The sequence below is a fragment of the Cervus elaphus genome, chromosome 21 (genome assembly GCF_910594005.1).
Source record: "Cervus elaphus chromosome 21, mCerEla1.1, whole genome shotgun sequence".
Lineage (NCBI taxonomy): Eukaryota > Metazoa > Chordata > Mammalia > Artiodactyla > Cervidae > Cervus > Cervus elaphus.
Genome location: NC_057835.1, coordinates 9,412,575 through 9,426,554, shown reverse-complemented (window position 1 = coordinate 9,426,554; position 13,980 = coordinate 9,412,575).

Sequence of the window (13,980 nt, the reverse complement as noted above, 5' to 3'; positions counted from 1 at the left end):
GGGATAATGGTACAACAGATAAGAATTCTGGACTTGGTTGTTATCTGTGTATCCTTAAGCAAGTCCGCTCCATTCTCTTGGCCTTAGTTTCTTCATTTCTAAAGTTTCAGTTCAGTTCAATTCAGTTGCTTAGTGATGCCCAACTCTTTGTGACCCCATGGACTGCAGCACACCACACTTCCTGTCCATCACCAGCTTCCAGAGCTTACTCAAACTCATGTCCACTGGGTTGGTAATGCCATCCAATCATCTCATCCTCTGTTGTCCCCTTCTTCTCCTGTCTTCAGTCTTTCCCAGCATCAGAGTCTTTTCCAGTGACTCAGTTCTTCACATCAGGTGGCCAAAGTATTGGAGCTTCAGCATCAGTCCTTCCAATGAATGTTCAGGACTGATTTCCTTTAGGATGGACTGATTGGATTTCCTTTCAGTCCAAGGGACTCTCAAGAGTCTTCTCCAACACCACAGTTCAAAAGCATCAATTCTTTGGCATTGCACTTTCTTTATGGTCCAACTCTCACATCCATACATGACTACTGGAAAAACCATAACTTTGACTAGATGGACGCTTGTTGGCAAAGTAACGTCTCTGCTTTTTAATATGCTGTCTAGATGGGTCATAACTTTTCTTCCAAGGAGCAAGTGTCTTTTAATTTCATGGCTGCAGTCACCATCTTCAGTGATTTTGGAGCCCCTAAAAATGAAGTCTCTCACTGTTTCCATTGTTTCCCTGTCTATTTGCCATGAAGTGATGGGATCAGATGCCATGATCTTAGTTTTTTGAATGTTGAGTTTTAAGCCAGCTTTTTCAGTCTCCTGTTTCATTTTCATCAAGAGGCTCTTTCGTTCCTCTTAGCTTTCTGCCATAATGGTGATGTACACGTATAGCTTATCCCAATCATTAACTCCTGAGTCAGCATCTTCAAAAGATAAGGACTCAGGGGTTTGTACACAGTTTCAATAGCAGAACTTGCATTTCATTGATCTCGACATTTGGGGTTTAACACATTTGAAAAATCCCCATGTTACCTCCACAACATACTGAACTTAACATAGTTTGAAGATCACATTCCCTAACTTGACTATTTGATAATGTTGTGCATTTTTTAAGAAATGTATCACATAATGGAAGGAAAAGCCAGTATGAAAGCAACTTGACAATCTATGTTGTAAAATTGACCCATATACAATAATAATCACAATACATATGAATCTGGACAAATTTGTCTAGGCTCTTCTCAAACACTTTTTACATAGAGATGCTCACTTAGTGAGATAGTCACACCAGTTCATAGGTAGCTTTGGACATTAGAAAGTTCAATTACATTGGCCTAACAACCGTTCTCCAACAGTATCTTTCATGTTTGCTTTCCAGTACTCTGGAGTCTCAAAAATAACAAGAAAATAATAATTTTAAAAATCAACTCATATGCATTCAGCATGTTTCACTTTTTAAATCACAAAATATCTATTTTGATCTTCACCAGAAACTGAGAAACATATTATTAGTATCTCCAATGTACAGAGATCCAGAGAGATTATGTAGCTTTCCCAAGGTCATATTTTAGAATAAAGACAAAGCCATTACCTGAATAGCTTTTTCTAACTTCTAGTTAAATATTATTTCTACTTCTCTACAGCAGTCTTGCCAATATTTGAAAATAATTAACATTCCAACTCTCTTCTCTGTTCCAAACTGAAATCCCTAGGTTTATGATTGAAGGTAATCCGATTCATGTAAGCCGTGCCCCAAGCAAATGACTGGTTTATATTCTTTCTCCTTCCTTCATGCTCTATGTTAGGTTTGCTTGTTGTTCAGTTACTAAATCATGTCCAGCTCTTTGTGACCCCAGGGATGCAGCATGTCAGGCTCCTCTGTCCTTCACTATCTGTTGGAATTTGCTCAAATTCACATCCATTGTCGATGATGCCATCTAACCATCTCATCCTCTGTCATCCCCTTCTCCTTTTGCCTTCAATCTTTCCCAACATCAGGGTCTTTTTCAGTGAGTCGACTCTTCGCATCAGGTGACCTAAGTGTTGGAGCTTCAGCTTCAGCATCAGTACTTCCAATTAATAGTTGGGGTTGATTTCCTTTAGGATTAACTGGTTTGATCTCTTTGCTATTCAAGGGACTCTCAAGAGTCTTCTCCAGCACCACAATTCAGAAACATCAGTTCTTTGTTGCTCAGCTTTCTTTATGGCTTGGAGTTACTTGCTAAGTATAAATCTTAGGAGAGTGATCATGGTGGTAAGGAGAGTGAAAATTCTTACCTGAAGAATGATGTAAAACCTCAAGTATTTCATCTGTAAGAGAGAGAATGAAATTTGCCTGTAAGTACTGGAACAATTTTAGACAAATCTATACATTTCTTCTCACTCTAGATGCAAGATTAGGATGGAAAATGTATGTCAGAGGGAAACTAATTTCAGTCCATTTTACCTTGCTTGGATCAAGTCTAATTCACTGTATCTTGAATCCCTTCAAAAAGTGAAACAATGAGTTAATGAGGATGATCTTTCAAAAGTCACAGCTTTCCAAAGTGAAAGATAGGCTGCTTTACAGGCACAAGTTTAACATCTACCTCTCAAACCCTTACATTAAGCAGTTTTCATGACCCACATATCCATCCATTCCTCTGCACCCCTGATGCCCGTTTTGTTTTAAACTCCCGTTATGTTCCCAATGGATCTTGAAGTAAATCATTTAGGAACACTTTCAACTATAAATTAGCAGAATACTAGACTGAAAGTGCATGTTGTGAAATTTTGGAGTTCAATCGAAAAGTCAATGCCACAAAATTTAAAGCTGGAAATGCCAATGCCATAACATAAAAACTTGATAGCACTAAAAGAAGTTGAGTTACTATACTCCAGAAAAAATGATATAGAGGAGATTCTCACAGTGAGTGGGAGACTGACCCAGGTCTGCATTGCTTGAAATGTGATCTGATGACCATCTGTATCACTTTGGCACATTGTATGAAATCTATCAAATTATCCATCATGATTATGTTGTTAAAAAGGCTACACTTAACAGATAGCTGGGGACCAAAAACTTAAGTAGGGAGACTGGTTACAAATATTTTCCACTGGTATGGGTGAGAGAGAAGAGTTCTCCAAAAATATGGACATCAGTACACCATCAGATGAGCATCTACAACCTAGCATTTTGGGGATATGTCAATATAAGAAAGTCACCCAACATGATTCAGCATCACTCTTACCGTCAAAGGTAAACTTATCCTTACCTATTTTTTCTGGGTGTTGGGAAGATGAACCATCTGTTTGTGAAGGTCTTTAACTGTCAAGCATATTCCTTATTTTTTTTCTTCATACGTTCCTCTCCACCTGGAGCAGTGACATCAGTCCATTAGGAGTCGGAACATAACTTCTGAAACTCTCACCAACAACTTGACACCATAGTCATTTGCAGTGCATTTTAGACATGTGTCATCCATTTAGGTAAATCTTCTCTAAATTCACTTTCATTTAATTGTATTGATGAATGTGAAGGCTAATTTCTTGGAAATGACTTCTATTGATTTGTGTCCAGTTGAATTCCATCAAGCCCCAGTGATTTGCATTGAACAAATTAACTTGCACAGGCTAACTGGCTTGAAGGCATTTTCACTGAGGTAGGGTACCTTCATGGGGATGAGCCCACTATGACATGGCTTTATATGACTCCTAGGGTGACAGTTATTGGAAAAGTATTAAGACACAACAAATGTTTCAATGACTAAGAAAACATGTTATAGAAGATGAGCCACATAGGTCTTATCACTACATGGAACTCTTTGGCTCTATAACCTGTAAATAGCTCAAGATTGGTTCTACATGATACTCTTCTGGTGGAGTTTGACCTTAGTTGGCCTTAATGAAGAATGTCAGCCAGAAAAAAGAAGAGGTAGAAAAGGGAGCTGACACTTATTTAGCCCTAGATGTCTCTTTTATACCCTTGTTTTTGAACATTAATAATCAAAATTAACCTATAAAGTTATGTGTGCATTGGATACATTTTATTTAATATTCCAGGTTCCATCAGCAATGCTGTGCATGCTGTGCTTAGTCGCTCAGTCATGTTTGACTCTTTGTGACCCCACGGGCTGGAGCCATGGGGATTCTCCAGGCAAGAATACTGGAGTGGGCTGCCATGCCCTCCTCCAGGGGATCTTCCCAACCCAGGAAGATTCTCTACTATCTGAGCCACCAGAGAAGCCCAGATTCTTTACCAGCTGGGCTACCAGGAAGCCCATTATTCCATCAGCTGTGCCTGCCCCTTATTCAGCCACCAGTTGTAGGAACTTGTACCACTGGGTGCATGCTGCCAAACCCCACCTCAGAGTCGGGTCAGTCTTACTTACCTCCCGGGGGCTTCTCTGTTGACTCTACAGTAATGAGCATTACAGGAACGCACTAGCAGCCTCTCCGTGTGCAGACCTGAAATGCAGGATAGTTAACAGCCCAAGGAGTGAAACTCGAAATGAAGATAAACAGGAGTGGTTATGAACTGAATGTTTGTGTCTCCCCCAAAGTCCATTTATTGAAATTCTAACACCCAATGTGGTAGTATTTGAGGATGAGACCTTAGAGATAATTAGGTTTAGATAAGTTCATCAATCCCAAAGAAAATCAGTCCTAAATATTCATTGTAAGGACTGCTGCTAAAGCTGAAACTCATACTTTGACCACCTGATTCGAAGAACTGACTCATTGGAAAAGACCCTGATGCTGGGAAAGACTGAAGGCAGGAGAAGGGGACTGCAGAGGATGACATGGTTGGATGGCATCACCAACATCATGTACATGAGTTTGAGTAAGCTCCAGGAGTTGGTGGTGGACAGGGAAGCTGGCATGCTGCAGTCCATGGGGTCGCAAAGAGTCAGACATGACTGAGTAACTGAACTGACTGAAGTTCATGAAACTGAGACATTCGTGGTGAGATCAGTGCCCTTTTATAAAGAGACAAAAGATATCCTTCTCTCTACCACATGAGGACACTGCAAGAAGAAAGCCATCTGCTGGCAAGGAAGTGGGACCCTTCTAGGAATCACATAAGTGGGCACCTTGATCTTGAACTTCTCAGTCTCAGAACTGTGAGAAATAAATGCCTGTTGCTTCAGCAACACAATTCATGGTATTTCGTGATAGCAGCCTGAGCAGACTAACACAGTAAAGATTGAATAAATGCTTTCCCATCTCTTCTCTTGAAAGCAGATTCTGCCATGCCTTTCCGAGGACTCTAAAAGCACTTACACAGGATCGAAGAACTCAGCTCCACAATGTTGCTTCAGCTTTTCCTCCATCGGACATTGGCTCCTAGACTTAACTCAGCTTCCCAAATAAAGTACACTTGACCCTTTGTTTCAGGGTCTGCTTTTTGGGAAACCCAGGTCAAGTCAAGGCAGTTGTCTTAGATTTACTGATTAAGAAGTTGAAGCTTATACAGGGATCACTTGACAAATATTTCTCGGCACAAAATCCATAGAACCTGAATTCAACTCAAGGTCTACATCACTCCTCTTTGGAGGAGGAGCCAACCAACATGACTCATTACTCAACCACATGGAAACACATAATCTCTAGTCTGATCCTCGGAGCTCAGACCACACCTCTGGCTTTGTTTTAAGCCACTCTCCTAACCGGATTGACTGACTTCCATCTATCTAACCAAGTCTCTAATCCAGTCAGGAGAATTTCAGAGTGTATTTCAGAAGGTTTGCTCTTAGAATTAATCTCTGGTGCTCAACACACTAAATGATTTGTGCATAAGGAATGAGACACAGTGACTTGGGCCCATTGACTACTACATGTCCTGTTCTCGGCTTTGTTGGTCCTTGTTTCTTCCTAGATTTCCCACCACTCACTGACTGAAGGATCACTGCCGTCCCCTGACTTGGTCACTGAGGTCTCAGCATGTGTCATGCTCCAGCAGGTCCCCTTCATCCTTGCAAAACTTTTTGAACTCGGATGAGTGCCTGACACAATGCAGACATCTGATAACTGTGAGAAGGAAGGGAAGGGTTTGGGTAGGGAGGCCTAAAGTTGGGTAACAGAGAAAAGGTTCAGAGAAGATCCAACCTTACACGCCTTCCCATTCCTTAATAGGAGTTGGCTTTAGAATAGTGAATCCTACCCTAGGACCTGCCCTGAAAATGACAGCCACTGAAAAAGATAGAGTTCTATTTACTCTGAAGTCCAACACATACTGTTTCTCATTACCTGTGACATGGGTGCAATGGTTTCAGGGCATCTTTTTCTGATGCTGGCAGTCTGAGTGCATTCATGGAGCATTTTTATAGCACTTAATTGATGCTGTTAGAATAAGGGGCCACTGTGTAAAGGTATTAGAAAGATAATAAAGGTTAAACTGCAGGGCATGACTTTTGGAGAGCCCTCACATTGCTGATGTTTTGTGAAATTTTACAAACTTGATGTAATAAATGATTATGACTTTTCTTTATCACACATCCACCTAGTACTTCTGTACATATGACCTCATCAGATCCACAAAACAACTATTGGAGATTCCTAGAGTAGACATTTTACCCCCCAAACCAGGCCATGTGGAGTCTCCATAGAATTTTGTTTTCCTTTCTCTTAACACTTGGTAGACTATAATCTATCAGTGTCCTTCTTCCATAGCAGACTGTAGGATACTGGAAGATGGGTCTCATGTGTTATTAACCTTTGTCACATCAGCTCCTGACAAGGAGCTGGGCACCTAGAAGACAATCCTAAACATTTCTTTGTGTGAACTTGATAGCTTTGCGAGACTTTCTAGCGAACACTGCATAAGGTAGCATGGTTTCCTTCATAGCTAGGTCATGTCAATGTATGGCAAAAACCACTACAATATTGTAAAGTAATTAGCCTCCAATTAAAATAAATTAATTAAATTTTTAAAAAGTGGTGATGATAATTTTCTTTCTTTTCTTCTCAGTTTTGCCCTTCCATCACTGAAAACAGAAGGGCATAGGAATCAAAGGACAGACAAAACAAAATATTTTGAAAAGCTTTTAGGAAACTGTGATCCAAACAGTTTGCCTAATGAGGACCTGGGACATCTGTGAGATTCTGGGTAACGAGCCCATCCTGCCTGGTAATGAAGGAGGCAGCCCATGTGCCAGCAGGTCAGAAACTCCTCCATATGTTCACATTTTCTAGGAGCATCTGGGCATCCCTACTCTGAATCCTAGAATGTCAGAATCAGAAAGGAGATTGGAGAGCATCTGTTCTGGAACCATATATCACGTTTCAGAATTTTGGATCCAGCAAGGATTTGAGGATGTGCCCACAGCCGTAGGCTGCCTCTGAGTTGGGACCAGAAATCATCAGTCTATGGTTAACAGCCTCCTTCTGCCTAGTTTCACTTCCCAACCTTATCGCTACCCCTTTCCCATCCTCTTGCTAAAAGGATCAACAGGAAATAACAAAAAGAAGCAGAAAGAGCCCCAGTGTTCCTACCTGGGTATAGGACTTAACATAGATTGTGTGTGTGTTTGTGTGTGTTAGTCGCTCAGCCCTGTTTGACTCTTTGTGACCCCATGGACTGTAGCCCACCAGGCTCCTCTGTCCATGGAATTCTCCAGGCACAAATACTAGAGTGGGTAGCCATGCCCTTCTCCAGGGGATCTTCCCCACTGAGGGACTGAACCTGTGTCTCCTGCATTGCAGGAGGATTCCTTACCATCTGAGCCACCAGAGAAGTTCAAAATTCTACACATTTTACTTCAAATTGTGGTGACATGGCTATTTCCAAACTTAAAATTCAAGTCAGACAGTAATAAGATCACAAAGCTACCAGAAATGGGATTGGAGCTTTGACATTTTCAACTAAGGGGCAGGACTAGAATTGAATCCCCAGACATGACCTGCTCTGTACCTTGTAACCCTGTTTTAGTTTCAGTTTGGTTTTGCTCTGCCCATTATAGAAAGGTCAAGTTACCCTACAAATACCTGCAAATCCCTCGGGAGGTGGCCAAAGGCAAACGTTGATCACCTGGCTCCAAGGAGGGAAGTGAAAGTCGTGTCCGACTCTATGTGACCCCATGGACTATGCAGCCCATGGAACTCTCCAGGCCAGAATACTGGAGTGGGTAGCCTTTCCCTTCTCCAGGGGATCTTCCCAACTGAGGGATCGAACCCAGGTCTCCCTCATTGCAGGCAGATTCTTTACCAGCTGAACCACAAGGGAAGCCCCAGGAGGCATGCCATAGGGTTTTGAGTAGAAAAGGGGGTTATGTTGTATTTTTTTTTTGACTGCACCATGCAGCATGTGGGGTCTTAATTCCCAGACCAAGAATCAAACCTGTACCCCCCGCACTGGAAGATGAAGCCTTAACCACAGGAGTGCCCTGGGGAAGTCGCAAGAAAAAAACATTTGGATGGGCTTTGGGAGATTTATTCTGGATAAGCTCTGCTCCACAGCCAGATCTCACATGTGTTTGCTCCCCTGTGCATGGCTTTTGATCCCTCCTGCTGATCTTCCCTGCAAACCTGCCGGGGTGACCTGTGTCTCTGCACTATGCACTATCCTCTTACTTGTTCATCTTTCTGATCTTTTGTTTGCCTGGAAATTTTAGACTCACCTCTCTGTAACTGGCATCTGGTCCCATCACTTCACGGCAAATATATGGGGAAACAGTGGAAACAGGAACAGAGTTTATTTTCTTGGGCTCCAAAATCACATGGATGGCGACTGCAGCCATGAAATTAAAAAACACCTGCTCCTTGGAAGAAAATCTATGACAAACCTAGACAGTGTTTTTAAAAGCAGAGACATCACTTTGCTGACACAGGTCCATCTAGTCAAAGCTATGGTTTTTCCAGTGGTCATGCATGAATATGAGAGTTGGACCATAAAGGAGGCTAAGCACCAAAGAATTGATGCTTTTGAACTGTGGTGTTAGAGAAGACTCTTGAGAGTCCCTATAGTCCATGCCATACTACCCTGCTCACCTCTGTCCTACAAACCTGTGTGTCCTCACTCCACACCACTGACCTTGACCCCCTTACACAGAGCTCTCAACTTTGTTCCCTGTCTTTGGAATTCTCCATCCTCCCCTGCTGCCCTCCTCCCCTCACAGACACACGTACGGATCTCTCTCTCTGTCCTTTCAGGTCTCTGCTCAGATCCCACCTTCTCAGAAAGCTTCTTTCTGTCCATCTTTTAAGAAGAGCACTATCCTTTCTACTGCACTTCATTGTCTGCATATTCTGTTCCACCTCATTGTCATTGTGACAGTATAGTATACAATTACACAACCACAGTAACAATTACAAAAGTTCAACTACAAATGAACCCTATACAGTGGTATACAATACAGCATTTACTTACTGTTTCTCCTTCCCAAACTAGGATCTAACTCTATGAAGACAGGAACTTCCCTTTGTTTTTTGTTTACTTGCCTGTGTTTTCTTTCATTACTACTGCATTCTGCAAACTATGTCCTTGAAAATATGTATTGAAGTCGCTAGCAATGGTAAGCAATTTTAATAAATGAAAGATAAAGTGTGTCGATGTAAACCCATAAACCCCGGGCACACGAACGCAACCATGACCGGAAACGAACCCAGCCTGCCTCTTCAAATCACCAGACAGGACAGTACATTGTCTTTAGCTCCTGGGTTTTGTTCTTTGCTTTCCCCAGGGTTTTCTCTGTTGCTTTTTTTTTTTTTTTTTAATTCTAAATGTGTAAACTTCCAGTTCTCCCTCCTCAAACCGCAAGCTCTCAGAAATGGGTGATAATCATTCATTCGCCTGTGCATTTATGCCAGAGGGGCACCTGCATGTCACAGGGAGACGTGAATTATACACCTCAGGCTCCATGTGAAATAACCTGCTGTGTCTTCTGTCACAGAACTTTCTTTTCTTAAATTTTTTTCATTTATTTTCATTTATTTAAAACAGCAGTGGCAAATTGAAGGGGTTCATTTAGGACATGCAGAGTGCTCCGTTTCCTAAAACCCTCATGTATAACAGAAAACAGTGTGGCGAATGGGAAGAACCAGGCCCAGGGAGTACGGGACTGGCCCGCGTCCTGGTCCTGCCTTTACTGAGGAAGGGGGGTGACCAGTGGCTGCGCGGGGCCCCCTCTCTCCTGTAGCATGCTTGCTTTTATAGGTTGTGTTTGTGCCAAAAGAAGGGAGCTGCAAAGCTCTCCTTCAGCCCTTGCTGTCTCCAGGCTGGGTCTCAGGAGAGGACCCCCGGCTCGTCAAGATGCCTAGCATGGCATTTAAATGAGTATACTAAAAATGTTAAATTATAACCATAGGGAATAAAAAAAGTTTAAAGATGATAGATGGTACATAGCAAAATTATATTATTTAGGGTAAGAAAATAAAAGTGGGGGGAGCTTCCCTGAAAGCTCAGTTGGTGAAGAATCTGCCTGCAATGCAAGAGACCTCAGTTTGATTCCTGGGTCAGGATGATCTGTTTTGTCTGAGTCTGGCACCATTATGATTTAAGACTATCTTTGGCAAAAACTGATTTAACATGGGTTTACTGTGGGAATGATAACAATTTCACAAGCTGATAGTCTACAGGATAATGTCTCTTCATAAGGCAATAAAGAAACAACATATTCCAACCTAATAAAAGATTAATCACACTATGGCTTCAGGCAAGGTGAAGATGAAAATAAAGTTCAAAGTTAGTTAAAGTGTGGGCTTCCCACGTGGTGCTAGTTGTAAAGACCCCACCTGCCAATGCAGGAGATGTAAGATTTGCGCATTCAATCCCTGGGTTGGGAAGATCCCTTGGAGGAGGGTATAGCAACCCACTCCAGTATTCTTGCCCAGAGAATCCCATGGACAGAGGAGCCTGGTGTGCTACAGTCCATAGGGTCACAAAGAGTCAGACACGACCGAGGCAACCTAGCACGCTCGCTAAAGCATACCTTTCTACAAACTGGTCCTCAGAAGAGTCAACCAACCCAACTAAGAGGACATCCAGCTGCCTGCACAAAGCAATAGTCTTTGTTGGTAAAGCATGTTGCTAGGAAACATAGGTTCAAGGGTTAAGGGAAAGATGTCTCCTTTGTTGAGTGGATGCAGTTTTCACATCATATTGTTATGGATATAGTAGGTTTTGATGTATGTAACTAACTCTTCTAGAATTTCAAAGGAGGGTGATGAGGGTTTGGACTCCCCCAGCAGTAGACTCAAGGCAGAGACTCAAGTACAAGTACTTTATTGGAAAGATGTAGAGAAAAAGGATTAAGAACAAGAAAAACAGCTAGTAAAGCATGAGTTATCAAGTTGCTGTGAGTGACCAGAGCTTAATCCCATAAAGGAAACTTGGGAAACACCGGGAGTTATTCCACCCAAGGGCCAAGCAACTAGATCTTTTATACACCAGCTTTCATTAACCCTTGCTTGAGGATGGCTGGGGATCTATCATGTGAAGAGGCTGAACACCCCTGCCCCCACTGAGGAAATCCCTCAGCCAAGAAATTCAGTTACTGGTGTTTGGAATTGAGTGAGGATGCACTGAAGTGGCAAAAAATGAGAGATAAGGGCAGAGCAGGGACAAAGGCTGCAAAAAGGTGACCTGGGTGGGGACGGGGGGGTGGGAAATAAAAAAACACATTTATCATCTGCTTGGAGGATATCAGTGCTAGAATTTTTCATGCATTATTTCCAAGCTTTCTAAACATACAATGAGTCACTATTATTTCCCTCATTCACAGACAAGAAAATAGAGTTTTCAGGAGGAGCAGTGACTTTTCTAGAGTTGATAGCTAAAGTAATTTAGCAGTGTTAAATCAAAATCAAAGTTTCTGTCACTAGGTCCTTTAATGTTATTTGCATCTATGTTTTTTTACATCTAGAAGAAAGTATGTGCAGTAGAGAAAATACAAGAAGAAAAAGATAAAGCCTCACTCCAGACACATATTGTGGCCAATGAATTTGTCATGTTGAGGGACAGGGGGCTAATCTGAAACCTCACAGGTCAAATGAATCTTCCTAGTCCAGGATAAGAAGTAGAATGTTGCCCCATTAAGCAACAATACAGCCTTCCCTTGCAGACAGGTTCCTGCCTCCTCTGTGGCTAAAGTACTTTTGGTGAAGGGGGAACTCTTTTTGAACTTCATGATCATCAAGGAACCCATTTTACTTATAAGGTATGCTGACAAACCTGTGCTGTTTCATGAGATTTACAGCCCTTTCACTGCACTTACCAGCCTCCATCCTTGGCTTTAGTTGAGCACAATAATGACGTCATTACATACAATCAGCAGACTTTGTACAGGCCCACCAAGTCCCCATCCCAAAACTCTGCCCCTGGTTCTTGATATCCACCCTTTTCAAAACTCATGGACTCTGAGCTTTAAGACAGTCACAGGAAGCCCTGTGTACCTGGCTTCTGATTCTTTTGACCCACAGCTGATAAAAAGAGATACCCAATATCTCAACAGCCTAATTGCTTCAGTTAAAAACAACCATGTTTTGGTTGAGTGATCTTTTCACAATGTGTTCTTAGGAGATGAAGACCTTAAGCATTACCCCCTGAATTAGCCATCCTGTCTATGGGAAAAGGCACTTCCAAAAAGCTTCTATTCAACTTCCCCTTGATTAAAAGGGGGAAATGGGGGAAAAAAAAGAAAAACCAGAAACTTCCCTGGTTGAGAGACCAGAATGGGAAGCTGTCATGCTCCGTGAAGATTACAGAGCACGACAGGAAAAGGAAAGACTCCTCTTTCTGGGCAAAAAAGCAGCCAGTTTAAAGCTGTGGACTCTTTGTTTACTAAAGCTCTCCCAGCCTCCTTTCCTCCCCATAAAAGCATTCTCCTTCCCTTGCCATGTGGCGATTTGAATATGGCTCACCATGATTGCAGATCCCAAATTGCAATTCTCTGCCGACTCTGAGTAAGCACCTTTGCTGACGAAATATCTGGCAGGTTATTTGTTCTAGGTCAACCCCGGCTGCATAAACAATACTGAGAAACAATCCAATAAAAAGCACTCAGGGTCCTTACTCTTGGCACAGTGATCACCCCCGGTAAGGAGTACAAGGACCCCAAAGACTGAGCTTCCAAGACACAGCTGTTCCCCATGCTCACTGCACCATTACTCACCAAGCCAAGACACAGGAACAAGCCAAATCTCCATCAGCAGATGAACATTAAAAAAAGAAAACACGGCGGATACATACCATGAAACATTATTCAACCTTATAAAAGAAGGAAATCTCACCATTTGTATCAACATGGATGAACCTAGATGATACCACGCTAAGTGATAAAAGGTACTTAGAGAAGAGCAAATACTACATGAATCCACTTTTATAAGGTATATAAAATAGTCTAACACACAGAAGCAGAGAATACACTCGTAGTGGCCAGGGCCTGGGAGGAAAGAGAAATGGGGAGTTACAAATCAACAGGCATTAAGTTTCAGGTAAGCAAAATGAGTACGCTTTAGAGATCTGCTGTAGCACATAATACCTATCACTAACAATACAATATTATTCACATTCAAATATATTAAGCGCATAGGTCCCTTGTTAAGCCTTTTGACCACACACACACACACACACACACACAGAAACACACAAAGAACATAAGGACATTTTTGGAGGTGATGGGAATGTTTAGAACTTTGATCATAGAGATGCTGTCATGTGTGTACACACTTGTCCAGAATCATCAAAATGTACACATAAAAAAGCATACATTTTGAATATCAATTATACCTTAATAAAGGGATAAGCCAGTTAAGAGGGAGTATTATGGAAACTATGCTTCTCTGTTCATATTTTATGGATATTTTTGCATTTTGAATCATGTAAATTGTTACCTATCAAAATATTAGTTGAAAAGAAAACTGAAAGAAAAAAAGTTTTGACTTTCCCAATATAGAGAGCTCATCAGGTGTGACCTAGGAATTCTTTATAGTACCATGTAAAATTTATTCAGTGTGTAGAATAAATAAAGAGCAGAAATGTGCACTTATATTTTCTAACACATAACACAG